Raw genomic sequence first — 16,407 nt, 5'->3', positions numbered from 1 at the left:
AGGACGGTGAGGATTTTTATCTGCTTGTCCCCTGTTCTATCTTCAATTCCTAGAGTAATGCCTGGCACTCAATGATAGGCACATAATAAATATTTGCTGAATAAGCCAATGAATGAGCATATTTTGAAAACTATTTTCTAACAGTTCCCTTATTAGACGGATAGAGCAATCTCCTTCTATTTCACACTGACTGGTTGCCCATTGTAGGGATGCAAACATTTATGCAATTGGTCCCCTCCTGATGGACATTTAGGGCTACCCTATTCCTTTGCTATTTAGAAATGGTACTGCAACAAACATCCTTCTACATGGACACATATTTGCAGTTAAAAAGGAGCAAATATTAAACCAAAAACATTTGAGCTTTTTCTTTGTAAAATATCTCAAAAGTTAACAAGTATATGCAGAAGCTCACTAAACAGTGAACCCATTTGTTAGGCAAATTAGCAGGCAATCTGTTTGCTCAGCAAAGACTCCAGCTCAGATGTGTCTCAACTGACATCCCACAGTGAATTATCACAATAAAATTATAGAGTGGAGAAAAGAAAAACTGCAGGGAAAACGACTCACACTAGGCTTCTAGGCTTCGAGGAGAGGAAAAAAAAGACTGAAACAACAACAAAAAAGCCCCACGGCTGTTGTTCGGCAAAAGCACACATCACATTCCCAGCAAAGCCAGTCCCTGGCACAGCGCTGAGCGTGGCCAGCTCACAAGGACAGACGCAGAAATGCACGTGGAGGTCTTGACGAGGGGTGGGGGTGGGGATCGTGCAACAGCTTACAACTTCCAGTAAAGTAAGAAATCGATTATGATGGAACTCCCGCCTCTTCAACCCTGTTCCACCCATCCTACAACTCAGTTACACCTGATGGGTCCAGACTGTTTCTCGTATTTCTCCTCTTCAAAAATTCTCAGCGAAACAGTCACTTAATTATCACCTGTAACCAAGAATTGCTATACCTCAACAAATCAAATGCCAAGTATGTTTTAAGAGCAGAAGTTGGTTCCTCTGAAACTGCTGAATGCCTTTTTCAAAAGAAGGTGCTGGAGCTGCCAGCTCCACGTCCCCCACCCTCAGGATCCCTAAGGGGACTCTGCAGAGCAATGCTGGGATGCTGTATGAGGACGCCTTTGCCACTGTCTCCTCACTGAATCACTGGAGGGACCTCTGCTGGAGGTGGTGGTGGGATTGCCTGAATTTCAACCACGAGGTCTGTCCAACACCCAGGACAGTCTGTTTTCCCTTAGAAAGGATTTACCTTCCTTACCCTGAATTTGAGGCAGATTCGGCTGAGTAACCATCGTTAACTCTTCCTCCGGTAGTTATTCCACAGCTTCACACCGTTCAGTTTTCACAGAAATGCTAGAGTGACGAATGTCATTATCTGTGTGGCACTGTACGAGTACTGGGGAGCACAGGCAAACCCACCATGTCCACGTGGGCCCAGAGAGCAAACCTGCTGGGGATGCGACCACTTTGCCTTTGGAGGCAAGTCAAGGATCTTGTCCATGGTCCACTCCTGCATTTCCTACTGCACTGTGGGGCCTCATGACAGACTGACTAAGGAGGACACACAGAAATCGACAATGTCTCCAAGGTGTCAAACAAGAGACGCCCAGAAAGAAATATGCTTCAAATCAAGGAGAAAGTGATCAAGGCCAAATAAACTAGATCAGTAGATTTCTGAGTTGTGTAAGTTGGACATGCTTCTGAGTCATAGAGCATTAACTTAGAAGAGACAATCAAGCTGCCTGCCTCGTAAGAGACAGGAAAGGAGCCAGGTCATGGAGATGGAGGGCCTCTCCGTGAGCTAAAATGTTCTGGTTAGAAAATGCCAAAGTATAATAATATATTTTCCATGTGAATATTACTTTGTTATTAAGATTACTGTCAATCCAATAAGAAATGAAAGATAAACAATAAACTGTTCTTCCACTTAAAATATCTTCCAAGAATTTAAGCCCAACGTTTCCATAATCAAAATGCTGTTTAAAGAAAAAATATCTAAAAACTGGTAATATGAAATCAGATTAATAACAAAACAGGCAGTAACATTTAGCTTCTCCCCAACTACGTTACACAGATTATCACTCTTAGTGACATACATTATTTGGGGAACAAAATTTGAAAATGCTGCACTGATTAACTTTGGTTTTATTTCTCTTCCAGCAAAAATCTCTCATGCAGCCCTCCCCCATCCCCACGGTAAAAAGAGTATGAAGCTGGAACTTCCACTCAGGACCTACGGATAGGGGATAACAGTCACCTACCCACGGTGTCACAGGCTTCCAGACAACAGGAGATCAGACTAGAAATCAGCTCCTGTGGGCAGAGATCTGGTTTTTGTTGACTGCCAAGTAGAAAAGTGTCTGGAGTACAACAAGCGCTCAAGAAATATTCAGTAAGTGAATGAATGTCAAGGACTAACTCAGCCAGCACTCAAAATGTTACTGCGATGAACTCAGTCATAAAATACGGAAATACCGACAAGTAGTTTCAACATTAGCTATGAACAACCCTAATCATAACCCACGATATTAATAGTTAAACATTTAACTTGCAGCAAGAATGCAATTAAACATTATCAAACAACGCACCTCAGGAGGTTGTTTACAAGTAAAAGGTTTATCTCTGTAGAACAGAAACATTTACTCCTTTCAATGCCAAACAGATGTTTATAGTTACAGTACAATAACAACACAACCAACGTCTATCTGTAGGTATAAATGGTGATCCAGAGGGAAGAAGGCGTCTCTCATGCAAGGTGCTCCACAGTAGACTGCCTTTTAGAGACTCTATCCGTTTCATCTTCCTGTAATCCACCAGCTTCAGAAATACCCCAGCGCAGTCCCCAGCCTGTTCACCGTTCAATTCCATCACAGTCCAAAGCCCTCAGCGCACACACTGATCCCCTCACTTTTTGACTACGTCTAATTTAGTGAGCTGAAAAGATGAGTAACTAAAATTGCTCTTAAAAGTCATCCTAATTGACGTCAAATCTTAAACAACAATATACAACAATCAAAGCGACAGATACAAAATAATGGACAAGTTTTCCATTTTACCACAATGTACCATAAATCACATTATACAGACTATTTCAACAGTGAAAGGGAAGTAACATTAAGGATTGAGTATCAAAAACATCGTTGGTTTAGCAAACAGAGATGTAAAAAATGACCAACCTCCACTAAAATCTTTCATAAGGACAGACATAAATACTACATGCATTATAGAGGGCAGCAAATGCCCTGACAGCGTACCCTGACATTACTGAACATGAAATGGTGTTAGCCAGGGCAACCAAACCAAAAATTACCCATAATGGTTTCCAAACAGAAGCTACTCGAATGCAGATCACTTCAAGGTGTTCTGTTTCCTCCAAGTCTTCTTTTGATTCTAGGCCACCACAGCCTTCTTATGAATTGTCTTTTTTCTTCCTTAAACTATTTAAATTGGGTTTTTGTCAATTGAGACAATAAATCAACTCCAAATCAGAAATGGACTGATACTAGAAAACTGATATAATGTATAATGTTGCAAAATAAAATGTAAATTTCTTCCATTTGAATTTTTAAAATACATCCAATTTCTAAAACTTTTCATATCCGCTGGTATAAGCTTATTAACTGACCTTTTTGAGAATAACTGTCCAAGATCATATCCTTACTACTTTTTTTGTTTTAAAAATCGTTCTTTAAAAATAAAACCACCAGGGGCCAGCCCGGTGGTGCAGTGGTTAAGTTCGCACGTTCCGCTTCTCGGAGGCCTGGGGTTCACCAGTTCGGATCCCAGGTGCAGACATGGCACCGATTGGCACGCCATGCTGTGGTAGGCGTCCCACATATAAAGTAGAGGAAGATGGGCACGGATGTTAGCTCAGGGCCAGTCTTCCTCAGTGAAAAAGAGGAGAACTGGCAGGAGTTAGCTCAGGGCTAATCTTCTTCAAAAAAAATAAGTAAATAAGAAAAAGTAAAAAGCCACCAAGACTTAAAAAATAAAAATCTTTATGTTTTATTTAAGTACATATGCATATATATACAAACATAGCCCTAAAATATTAAATATTAATATACATGTGTATATGTTGCCCTAAACATATTAACTAATTTAATTCTCACAACAAACCTATGAAGTGGGTATGATTATTCTGCCCAATTGAAGAAACTGAAGGACAGAAAGGTATTTAACTTTCCTCTGGTCATATGCATAGTAACTGGCTGGGCTCTTAACTACTGTATTATATTGCTAATAGCTGCTTTTCTACTATCCATAATTAACCAATATAAACAAAAAAAATTTCCATTGGTCATTTTCAGGAAACAGGGCAGCTCCAGAGACCTCAGGGAGTCTACTTTGCTAAAACATGATGTCATCTCTCTTCCTGACATCATGCTTTCTAGGCCAAGCAAGAAGGCCACATTCTTCTATCTCAACCACTCAAAAAGTTAAGGCTGCCTTTCCTCCATCCACATGAAGAGTCTCCAGGGAGGATCTGTTGGGCTGGCCTGGATCACACGCTTGGCAATGGAGAAGCATGGTCTAGGTCACCTGTCTATCATTTTAGCCAGGAAGAGGCAAACTATACTGAGAGCCCCAAATTATCACAAGAAAGGAGTGAGGGGCAGTTCTCCAAAGCAATGGGGAGGAGGTGCTGGTCAGACTGAAAGATGCCCAGCATAAAACTTAACACCGTGAGATCAACTGTCTAGCTTATTTCAGTTATTCACTTTTAATCATTCATTGTAGAAAACTCAGTTTTAACACAGATATACCATATTTCATTTCATTCCACTTAAAATGATAGACAAATGTGAGAGCAGTCAAGTAACAAAGGTCCCCTCTTTCATGCCCATCCTTACATCTGCTCCTGCCTGGGCATAATAAGAGCAGGGCCTGACAGCTGAGTGGTCAGTGTCGGGCCCAGACAACTAAAGCAATGAGGAGCTTACCCAAGAGGGAAATGATGGCCTAGGAAAACTTTCACACGGACCAGCACTGTTCCACAGACTGGCATTTTGAAATCAAATTTATAAAGCATGAGTAATATTGATAATAATCCTTCCAGTAACACAGTGAGGTCAACTTTACTACAATTCCTATTTTGAATACGCACTTAGCATGCACGTAAACGTGACATATACCCAATGAGGCTAGTATTACTATCCACACTTTACAGGTGAAGAGGCTGAGATTAAGAGATACTAAAGAACTTGCCTATGACTGCGCTGTTAGTAAAAAGGGACTGAGCTGGAACTAAATGTAGAGATTATATAACATATAAAGATAATTTACTGCATATCACAAATCTGGCCTAAAGCTTTGACAGTGATTATAATACACATAAATATCATATACATACTATAATCATAATATACATGCAGGATTATTATATAGATATTATTATGCATGACACATAATACAAAACATATAAAATAAAGATTTACAAATATCTTCTTAGAACCTAAAGACCTAAGGAGAAAGATTTTACAGGGCACAGGCCTCCTAAATCTTCACTTAAAGAATATTTAAATTGGTATCTTTTCTACCACTCAATCAACTTCCCTTATCAGGCAGGTGCATTAAAATCATTGCAGCACCTTTGGCACCTCGTCTAAGAATTTACCATCTACAGAAACAACAGTGAATGAATGCATATTTAATGCTTATGAGGATTGTAATGATGCTGGTATTTCTACTGAAATGTTTTTCAACCTCATCCTCTTTTTAGTGTCAGCTAAAAGAACGTCAAGAAACAAGACAGCTCTATCAAGCAATTCCATTTTACTAGAAAGGCATAAAAAGAATTACCTACGTCATCATAGAATCTTTAAAAGGAGCTTCAAAACATCAAATTTTCTGATCTGGACCTAAGACAGAATCTTGACTGCGATGCTGAAGAATAATAGCTTCAAATTGAGTAACAGTTGTTATCAGACATCCTAAAACCAGTGAAGCCAAACACAGGTGGATCCAAAGAGGTGGAGCACCTGTACATCTTGGTCAAACCCAGTGGTGTGGGCCGTCCGCTGACGTAGTTCACAGGGAGTGATTCTGGAGGGCGCAGGTCCCCCTCATCTTTAATTACTCGACATATCTAAGTTGATATCTTCTTTACCACTCACAGTCAACTCCCCTTTATCAAACAGACACATTCAACTCATTATACTGATCTTAGAGCCTCATCCAAGAACAAGTCACTGCTGGCATCAAGATGAAAAGAATATCACTGAAAATAAATTTAACAATGAAGAGAGGCCATTGAATTTCACCAGCACTTCCTGAGTATGTGAGACTAAAGAGAAATTCCAGACCTCTACCCTCGTGAAGTCTAGACATGATACCCAAATTTAGAGAAAACCTTAATTTCCTATAAAGAAACAGAAATAGGGCAGTAACAAAAACTTTCTTTTGAATAAGAAATCCTTCAAAATTAAGTTATAAATGATTTTGCCAATAGGAAAACACAAATACCTTTATACTTCAGAATAATTTCCTACAGTAGTCCAAATGAAAAATTAGCATTCACTTTTCTTTAATTAGAATGCATGCCTGGGGCGGGCCCCGCGGCCGAGTGGTTAAGTCCGCTTGCTCCACTTTGGTGGCCTGAGGTTTCGCTGGTTCGGATCCTGGGCATGGACCTAGCATCACTTATCAGGCCATGCTGAGGTGGTGTCCCACATGGCACAACCAGAGGGACCTACAACTATAATATACAACTATGTACTGGGGGCTTTGGGGAGAAGAAGAAAAAAAAAAGGAAGACTGGCAACAGATGTTAGCTTAGGGGGCAATCTTACCAAAAAAAAGTTCCTAATGTCGTCCATCTGTGTAAATGCTTCACCCTGACACATACTTTAAAAAAGAAGGTATGCCTAATCAAAACCTCACTCATCCACTTGGTGTTTAACAGAAGAGCTCAGAATTGGAAACCAGCTGCACTTTGATTTTCCCAGCACTGAATACAAAGAGTGAAAATGAGAGGCATACAGGTTACTTTCCAAATTTAAGACAATGGAAGGTTCATCAGTAAGAAAAAAACCCTGTTCACCTTAGACTGCTAAAACTGGAAAGGGAAGAAGAGGGCAGGCCAGATGGTATGTCTGAAAAAGTAATAATGCAGAAATGCTAATTCTTGGAGGGCAGAAAATTACCGTAACAAGCATAGAGTCCCAAGCCCACTGTCACTCTGCGAGGCCCGGCTGAAGTCACCGTCAGTGCAGGGAGGTCTCGATCTGACACAGGCCACTCCCTTTAGGTCCAAGAAGATCCCTTTGGCCCTACAGGAAGCGCTTCTCCTCAGGAGTCTCACTTTTTAAGGTTGTTTACAATCCAAAGCTAAATCACTTTTAACAAAACTGTAATGCTGTAAATGAAATTTTGAAGATTGATCTAGAATTCTCCTTCCTGAGTTCAGGGGATTGTTTCCTGTTATATTTTAAACAACGCCCTCATTTAAGTATTTACGGAGCACTGCTGCAAGGGCTGGGTCCATGGAGAATAGACAGACAGACGTCCTGTCCTTATGAAGCTGATGTTCTGGTCGGGGGAGACATGTCATAAACAGAAATATGTAAAATACGTAGTAATACGAAGAAAGAGTAAGCAGGGCAGGGGAGCACTGTTGGGTGGTGGGGGGGCATATGTGCAAGGAGCAAGCTGTGCAAATGCGCTGGGGGAGAGCGTTCCAGGTCGAGGGGACACTGAGCGACACCTCTCTGAGGCAGGAAGCAGGAGCCTGTGCAAGGATCAGTTAGGAAGCCATGAACCCTGGGCTAGAGCATCAGCTTCGAGAATAAGAAACATACCCTGGAAAACGACCGATGTGAACACATATGAGTCTCAGACACAGTGCTGAACAGAGGAGGAGACTTCAGCCCCCCATTTAAAGGTTTTTAGACATTAAAACACCACAAATAACTTACTGATCCCATAAATAGTGATGTGGAAAAGAACAAAGAGACTTTACGGTCACAACAAACACGAATTCAGAAGCGTGGCTACTTCTAGGAGGAAGGGAGGTACAATTGTGGAGAACTCGGAGATTAAGCAATTTGGGGTTTTTCTTAAGCTGATGTTAGATATACAAGTGGTCATTATATTATTATTCACACTTTTCGTCTGTCAGAAATATTTTGCACTATTTTTTAAAAAGAATCCTCAACTCTCTCTCAGTATCCTCTGGTTTCTTAGTTAATCATCCATGGGTCATCTTGATGTTTATCTCTGACTAATGGACAAGACATCACCAATATTGCTGTTGAGCTATGATCAAGAATATTTTATCACTGGTAGAATCATTTCTGTTACTCTGAGGAGAAATGGAGAAAATTAATGGCATTAAAAAGCTGTCATCACCTTTCTGGCACTGTGAAACTACACACTACAGCCTTTTATGATCTACAGAAAAGGGCCACATAAAAGGATATATGGGAAATCTATGTTTAGTGCTTTAAAGTGAGCTGCCTATCACAACTTTAAATACAGCCCCTCATCTACACAGGAGGAGGTATTTTTAGCAACGTCACCTTTGCTTCTCCATATACCTCTTTAAAAGAATAACACACTGTGGATAAACAGAGCCCACGTATGAATATACGTATAAACACGTCACGCATCTCAGCCCTCACCTCCCGCGTGGAAAGGCCGGCTGCGCCTCTGGCTCAGCCCGGCGTGGAGCTGTCCGGCTGGGGAGCTGTGTGCAGCGCTCTTGCTCTTCCCTACTTCCCTTTCCCTCCTCACCCACACGGTTTGCTCCATCCTCAGGACGCAAGGGGTCCAGGAGGGAGAGGAAGGCCAGGAAGCGCAGAGCCTGCGCCGCTCTTGCTAAGCTCCTCCCTGCGAGGTCACCACGCCAGCGCAGCCCAAGGCAAAGCTGTGGCAGGCGCAGGACCCCCTGGATGCTAGGGAGCCCTGGCACTGCTCCTCCCTGAAACGTTTCTCAACGCCTCTCGCTCTTTCCCGTCTACTTTCCTCATTTGCAAATTCCCTTCACTCTCCCTCTCTCTAGGGCCTCATCTCCCACGGCTCTAAGGAGCACCCCATCTTAAGGATTCCACATCTTGATCTTGCAGCTGGACCCCTTGGCCTGCAGACTCCTGCGCAAAGGCGCCTGCACTCTCTTCCTGGACGTCCCGCAGGCACCTCCAGCCCACCTCCTGACCTCTACCACCTTCACCAACCCCACCACCACCTCGGGCCTCCCTGGGTGCAAGTGCCCTCACCCTCAACTCCCAAACCCACCACACCACCAAGCCTGGAAATTCCACTTCCTAAGCTCTACGTGTAAACATTTTTCAAATGATTCAGGTCCCTCTGATGAGGATTTTAGGCTGGTTAATTTTAAAACTTCAGATGAGAAGCAGGCTCCGAGGAGTGGAATTTGCTTGCCCTTTGATCAGAGACAGTTGCATTTGTGAAGGAAATCTCCATGCCTCCCTCTCTGCCCCAGGAGGAAGGGGGGATGGCCTTATCTCTGGAAACTCTTAATGGGGAAGGCAAGGACTTAAGTGGTTTACTGTCTGGCAACCTCATGTAACTGACCCCCCCACAAATCCTCCTTTGTCTTTAGCTGAGGATAATATTTAAGCAGTGACTTCTGCCATTTACTCAATCCGGTTTGATTCTTATCTAAAAGTTGTGGGACCCCCAAATGGCCAGACCCTACAGGCACTGATACCATTTTAACTTTTGTACATATCCCTTTGTCTTGTAAAGAGAGAACTCACAGACCTATGCCTTAAATTTAGCCTCACTCTCCACCCAACTTTGCAGCAGAAGCAGCAGCAGAAGTGGCAGCAGCAACATGCTGGCAGCAGCTCCTCCTGCCCGTGGGCCCTGTCCCCACGCAGCAGCCTGACTGCCCATGGGTCCTGTCCCCATGCTATTCTATTCTCTAAATAAAAGAGCACTACTGCCAGATCTTAAGAGTCTAAGAAATCTTTCTTTCCACTCCTCGGCTCACCGACCCCACATCACCTCCATCTCTACCACCACTTCCTTAGTTCAGACCGCCCTTAATTCTTGCCCGGACAATGATATTGCTATTGGTTACTGAGGACTTACTATGTGCCAAGGACTTACACACGGGGTTGCTGTAAGGACTGATATACCGTGAAGTGTGATTAATTTTACTTTACAGAAAAAGGTGAAGTTTTTAAGGTCAAGCATTTCCCAAAGTTCTAACGCTAGACTGCTGTGGAGGCAGGATTAACGAGTTTACTGATTCATTCATTCGCTCAAAGGAAATGTCATCATCGTGACGGTAACGGTCCCTCACCAGTACTGTACAGGACTCAGAGGAAATATTTATTTCTCACTAAAAATAATGATGTAGATATAGATTTGCATACATGAAAAAGCTTCCAGGGACATAGTATTGCATAAAAAAGAAAATGGTTACATATTGGTATTTGAGTTAGAAGTCTGTTCACGTAAAACATCACGTACTGCCAATGCATCTGTACAGAGGCAAAATAAAGTCGCTGCTATTGACTAGGCATTTACCATATCCCAGCTACTATGTTCAGTGCTATGCATGTATCAGATTATTTAATCTTCATGTCCTTGAGATCTAAGCATTACGGCCCTTTTATAAATGAGCAAACAGACTAAACGAAGTTAAGCGACTTGACCCATGTCACTCACTGATTAAAGAGCACGACTGGGAGCCCAACCCAGGTCTGTGTGATTCCAAGACCCCAACAGGCTGTTACGCACTCAGAGAGCAGGTCTGGAAGGCTGTTTGCAGAAACACCATCAGCTGTCTCTAGATGACGAGATTTCCTCTTTCTGTTTTGCAGTATTGTCAGAATATATTTTAAAGCGAGCGTGCATTATTTTTAATATCTGAAATGAAAAAGATGTTATAATTGGAAGGATCAATAAGAATGAAGATCCTTCCATCTTCTGTAGATCTCATTTTCCACCCTAAATGGTCCAAAAGTAGTATTTAACCTTCAGCTAACTATGACCACAAATAACTTAGGTGGTGAGTTGCCAAAATATCCACCGAGATGAAAAATCATTACATTCAATTCTCAAAATTTCTGGATTAGTCCATTAACAAAAGACCATGTGTCTCTAGACTCTGATTCTTCCAATACATCCTACATTTATCACCAAACAGTCTTGTTCCCTACTCAACTACTGTCAGTGGCTCCTCACTACCCAGCAAAGTGCAAAATATCCCTCAGTCTCACATCCAGAACCTTCCACAGTCCGGTCCCACACTCCCTCCCCAGACTATCGCCTACTACTCCCAGGATAAAGGTGATGTTCTAGCTAAATTTAGGCCTCTTGCCTCCTGGAATGTCCTATCTGGAATGTATTCTCAACGACTAATGTCTATCAAAGTCCAACCAACGTCCAAGGACCAAAATGGAAAAGTCAAAATGGAAAATGAAGACCACTCAAGAGATTTTTCTTATAAAGGGATGCACAGAAGAAACATTATTTAGTAATACACTAATACACAGAATGGGCCATGTAAATAAGCACTGAACATTATAAAACACTTTTTAAAAATTTTGCATAGCCAAGTGATAAAGTGTATTTGATAAAATCCATGGCACCATTAATTATAAAAGATAACATGTCATGCAGCACTGTGCCAATGAAGCTACGACTCACACACTGGGATTTTTATTCTCTAGTTCTTTAAAGAACTCTTTTAGATTTATTTAGGTATTCTATGCATACATCAACAAAATAGAAACAAAATAATCTGGCCTAGGTATTTCTAAAAATTCTGCACTCAGTCAGAATCCAACTCTTTTAATTGCATGCCACCTCAGTCACTGTGGCCTCTGCTCTCCCACACAATACCACCTTCTATGTGTCTTCACTGGGGATGAATCTTTCTTAGGAGCAGTGTGTTATTGTCTCCAAGATTTTTTTCCAATCAGCTGACACCCAATCTCCAATTCTTGATACACGCTCCCAATCAATGAATTAAGTTAGCGGCTTTCTCTCTGCCACATGGCTGACAGCAGTTGTAAGACATGGCCCAATTTCAGATGTTAAAATGTGAAAAAAAACCCCACTTTGTTTTAGAAATGATGAAATCTGGGGTCTGAATAACACATACAGAAACTCACTGTTTGAGAATGTAAAGACTGTTATGTATAAAAATGACCAAAGAGAGATCTACAACAGAAAACAGTTTTCTCTTCTTAGTCCAACGTCAGGATTAATATCATCGCCCAGGCCTAATCCATTTTCAGCTTCTGTCACACTCCCACCTGATCCCTCTCCTGTCCTGAGGCCCCTCTACACTGACGTCCTCCCTGACACCAAGGAGAGCCACCAGGAAAGGGGCAGGCCGCCTGCAGGTCTCCCAGAAAGAAGCTCTTCTTTCTCTCGGTGCCAGTGTTCTCTTCTCTGGTTCGGCAAAACCTCCAGAATCTATGCAGTTTGAGCCGCGGGAAGAGCAGCAGCCTTGTTAGGAAGAGGACCATGACAGTAGAGATAATGGCTGCATACACGAGGCCAGTAATTCTCATTTCCAAATAAAGCGGCAGTGCTTTTTAAGCCTTTTCAAATATTTCTGTAGTAAAGGGTAAGCGACAAACGGCCTCATTTTTTATTCAATTCCATAAATATTTACTCAACACCCTAAGTGTTTAGACCTGTACTTGGTTTGGGGTTGAAACTCCAAGAGAAATAAGTTCCTCTCCACATCAAGCACTCACTGAGGATAACTGGAGAGAAAAATAAACACATGATGCAAGTCAAATATCCCATTTGTTTTCTAGATCTAATACAGACCTGTCTGCTTGTTCTTTTTTTCCGTTTTAAGTTTATCAGGATGGGCTTATAAGAACAATGTATCAAAATGTCAGCAAACTAAACATTAAGTTGTCAGCTTTTTCTCTGTACTGCAAATTACAAAAGAATTAACGGTTTTGTGCTAATAGAAGCTTACAGTTCTACAGTGTGCAATTTAACCAGTCATCACATGGTCTAAAAATGCAGTACCAAAGACACCTCGCCAAGGAAGCTGCAGTTCTCGTTCCTGATTTCAGCTTCTCTACTTGTGTCCTCTTCTCATGTTTTTTCTTCCCTCTGCTTTACAAATGTGCTCTGGAATAGCTATATAGGTAAGTGCGAACTGCCCAGACCTCCTATGCACTACACGATACACTCACATGAAAAAATGACAGTCATCTTACCAAGGAGGGGCAGAAAAGACAATGCACATCTGCAGCTACTCTGTGGCTCTCCATTTCTTTACGTTTCACACCACATTAAATTCAGAACTCAAAACATAAATAAACTTTACAGTTTAAGAATTTCACACTTCCTCTTATAATTTATTTAATACTAATTTTGGTGAAACGTGTCTGTGATCATCTCTGCACTAGAAGTCTAAGTTAGGATTAAAATGCTAAATCACGAAATAATGTGCAAATAAAACAAAACTTAAATGGTAATCGATTACCCCAAATCACTGCAGATATCTTCTAACCTTGTGAAATCTCCAGCTTTTTCCATTTTTTCCAATTGTCAGCTGCGACCACATCACTTAAAAATAAATCAGAAAGAACACTGCCTATCCAGAAAATAAACTATATTTATAGGCACCACTTACTTTAAGATAATACTAATAATCTAAACTAAGAATTTAGCATTTTATTTATTTTAGTACAATGAATAGTAACAAATGTAGTGACTGACTCTATGCATAAATAAAAATATCAACTCATTACTCTCGTTCTTTACATAATTTTTTAAATGGCTCTTTTTAAAGATTACAGCATTTTCCTCAATAAAAGGAATATTCAATGATTTGTACTATTTCACAAAAAACCTCTCTTCCTTGATCTATGAAACACACTTTCCCATGCATTCTTGCATTCACGTCTACCTTGCAATTCTCCAGACAATACCTTATGGCGCAGCTCAACTTGAGAAAGGAGAGTCTCATTCATTCATCAGGCAAAGTCAAAGCCAGCAAGATGCTTCAGACTGTCTGGTTGTGCCTGCCCCACCCTTGTTTCCTTTGAGCCATAGTGATGTCACAGCAGGCAGGGCAATGACTTCACTGCTCCAGTCCTTGCTTCTTGAGCACATAATTCTTTGCAGCCAAGGCAAATCAAATGACAGCAGAATCCTCCAGTAGCGTCTGTTAACTCCCAGCAAACTGGCAGCTGGCTAGCCTTTTGAAAGAAATAGATGCAGCAACTGCACCATTAAAGACGTCTCTAAATGAAGCGGTGCTAAAGATAAGTTTGATTCCTGGTTTTCAATACTAAGTCTGTATTCCATAAGAAAGCTGGCTTTCAGAGGAAAACTGTGGTTGGATATTCAGAAGAGACTATGGGAACTAAAGATGACCAGGGTGTCGAAGACCTAAGAAAACCTTCTCTTCATTATAGTCAAATTCTCACGGAAAAGAAACATGTTATTTACTTTTCAGCCCACTCTCAGAGTTCTAGTTTACTGAAGAGGGCATGAATTCTAATCTGTGAACTTTAAGACTTTTTTTAAAGCAGTAACTTAAAAGATGAATATACAACATGGAAGCAAACACCTTGGACAGCAAATGCCTGCCACACTTGATCCAATGTACAACAGACCCACCACGGAGCCACAGCATCCCAACGGCAGCGCAGAGGGCTGCCTCTCTTCTACCTGGGTGCCCCTAACACATTTGACTAAACAGTCTTTAAAAAGCAATGCATATATAAAATAGCATCCTACCAAGTAAAAAAATCCCTCATTGCCCATTTCAACACAATTCAAAGCTGGCCAAAGTCCAAGCACTGCACAAAAACTGACAAAAACTGCTTGTAACCTACATTGCATTCATTCAGAAGAAATGACTTACAAATCAGATGTAAATATTTCACTGAGACACTGACCTTTGACCTATATCTTCTGAATCCTTCCCTAGAAGGGGTTTACCAATTAAAGTGGCTCCTCTTCTTGTTACTGATAAACCGTTCGCAAAACATGTCCTGTTTTGCAAAAGTATCTGCCTAAAGCGTATTAGCTTTATGCAGTAACTTGGGCATCTGATATTTTGTTTTTCTAAACCATCAGAAACTCACAATGCAAACGAGACGATGCCTTCCGAAATTAACAAACTGAAGTTACCCTTCTCAATTCAGAATTTATTTCCTCTTGCAATAAACTTTGTTAGTCCAACTAAAGTTTTAAAAGTTTGATACCAAAATTAAGATGCATTTTTTTAAAAGCCCGGTCTGAGCCAACATATAAATCACCTCCCATTCCCCAGAGCTCACTCAAGCTGGATGTGCTCCCTTTTTTTAATAGGGATTTTCGGCTAAATTTGCTGTAATTGGTGCTACGTCCCGGGCTCCCAGATATAAGTTGAATTTTATCATTTTTGTTTCCTTCAGACTTTAAAAACCAGTGTAAACGCATAAAGAATGTTTTTGACACTTGGTGTGATAACTTCTAATGGGAAAGTTAACGCTATCAAGAGAAAACCCAACGCATCTGCCGCCTCAGAGCCTAAAATGGGCGAGAAAAGGAAGAGGGAGGCTATCTGCGAAAGGGATGCTGCAAGACCAACGTAAAAGGGCTGCACCACCACCTTCAGCCCGTGATGGAAGCACGGCAGGACCAGGACTGCCTGGCCCTCTCAGGACTTCTCCAGCCCGCCTCCATGCCTAACTAATAGCAAATGTTTTCTGCATCTATTTGTTCTGCAACAATCTCTTCACAACTTGAACCCTAGGCTGCAACTGAAGGACAAAATGCTAGAAAACTCTGGATCGGTAAATATAAAACCCGGAAAGGAACAAACACTCCCAGCGCAAAGGACCACATTACAATTTACTAGATAACCACACCCACCGCATTGCAGAAGCCACGAACTTGGGGGGGCTGCAGGGGAGAGGGGGAAGGGAAGAAGCGGGGCGAGAGGAGGGGAAATCCGAGAACGCCAGGAGCCGGGAAATACCCGCAGGGAATTGGCGGAGACCGCGACGCCGGCTGTCGGCAGCCGGGCCTCCCCGCGCCCCGCCGCGCAGACCCCCGAGGCGGCTCGCGGCCCCGCGGGCGCCAAGCGGGCGGCGCGCTGCCGGCGCCCGGGGAGCGCAGCAGGGGAGCGGGGCCGCGCAGGTGCCGGGCCGAGCACTCTCTTGAGGAGGCGCCCGCCCCTTGCCCGCGGCCGCGCGGCAGCCCCCCGCCGTCCGGGGGCCGCCGCCCCAGCTCGAGGAGAGAGACAAGTTACCGAAAGCGGCCGGCCAGCTACGGGGCGCCGAGGCTTCGGGCGAGCGCCCCGCGCCGGCCCCGCCCGCCCCCGGCGGCGCCGCAGTGTCGCCCCCAGCCCCCGCCCTCGCCCCACCCCAAGGGGTAACTTAAAACATGGCGCCCCGAACGGGGGCTTTAAGTCAATTGACAGAGAAGGGACGCGGCACCGCATCGCCCATCT

The 16,407-nt window shown here is 42.6% G+C and overlaps 1 protein-coding gene across 13 annotated transcripts in view; it reads right to left on the bottom strand.

Annotated features, from left to right (window-relative positions):
* Window positions 1-16,407, bottom strand: part of EPB41L3 (erythrocyte membrane protein band 4.1 like 3) — a 227,431-nt gene that overhangs the window by 125,846 nt on the left and 85,178 nt on the right. Inside the window, exon 1 of one of the 13 annotated variants that reach the window (XM_046671831.1) lies at window positions 2,273-2,296. The exons of the other annotated variants lie outside the window; for them this stretch is intronic. The gene's annotated coding sequence lies outside the window, so the exon portion shown is untranslated. Of the gene's footprint in view, window positions 1-2,272; window positions 2,297-16,407 lie in introns of those variants that run through there. 13 annotated transcript variants of the gene reach the window in all.

Source organism: Equus quagga, chromosome 9 (assembly GCF_021613505.1).
Source record: "Equus quagga isolate Etosha38 chromosome 9, UCLA_HA_Equagga_1.0, whole genome shotgun sequence".
Classification (NCBI taxonomy): domain Eukaryota; kingdom Metazoa; phylum Chordata; class Mammalia; order Perissodactyla; family Equidae; genus Equus; species Equus quagga.
This window is presented reverse-complemented; position numbering and strand designations above follow the sequence as displayed.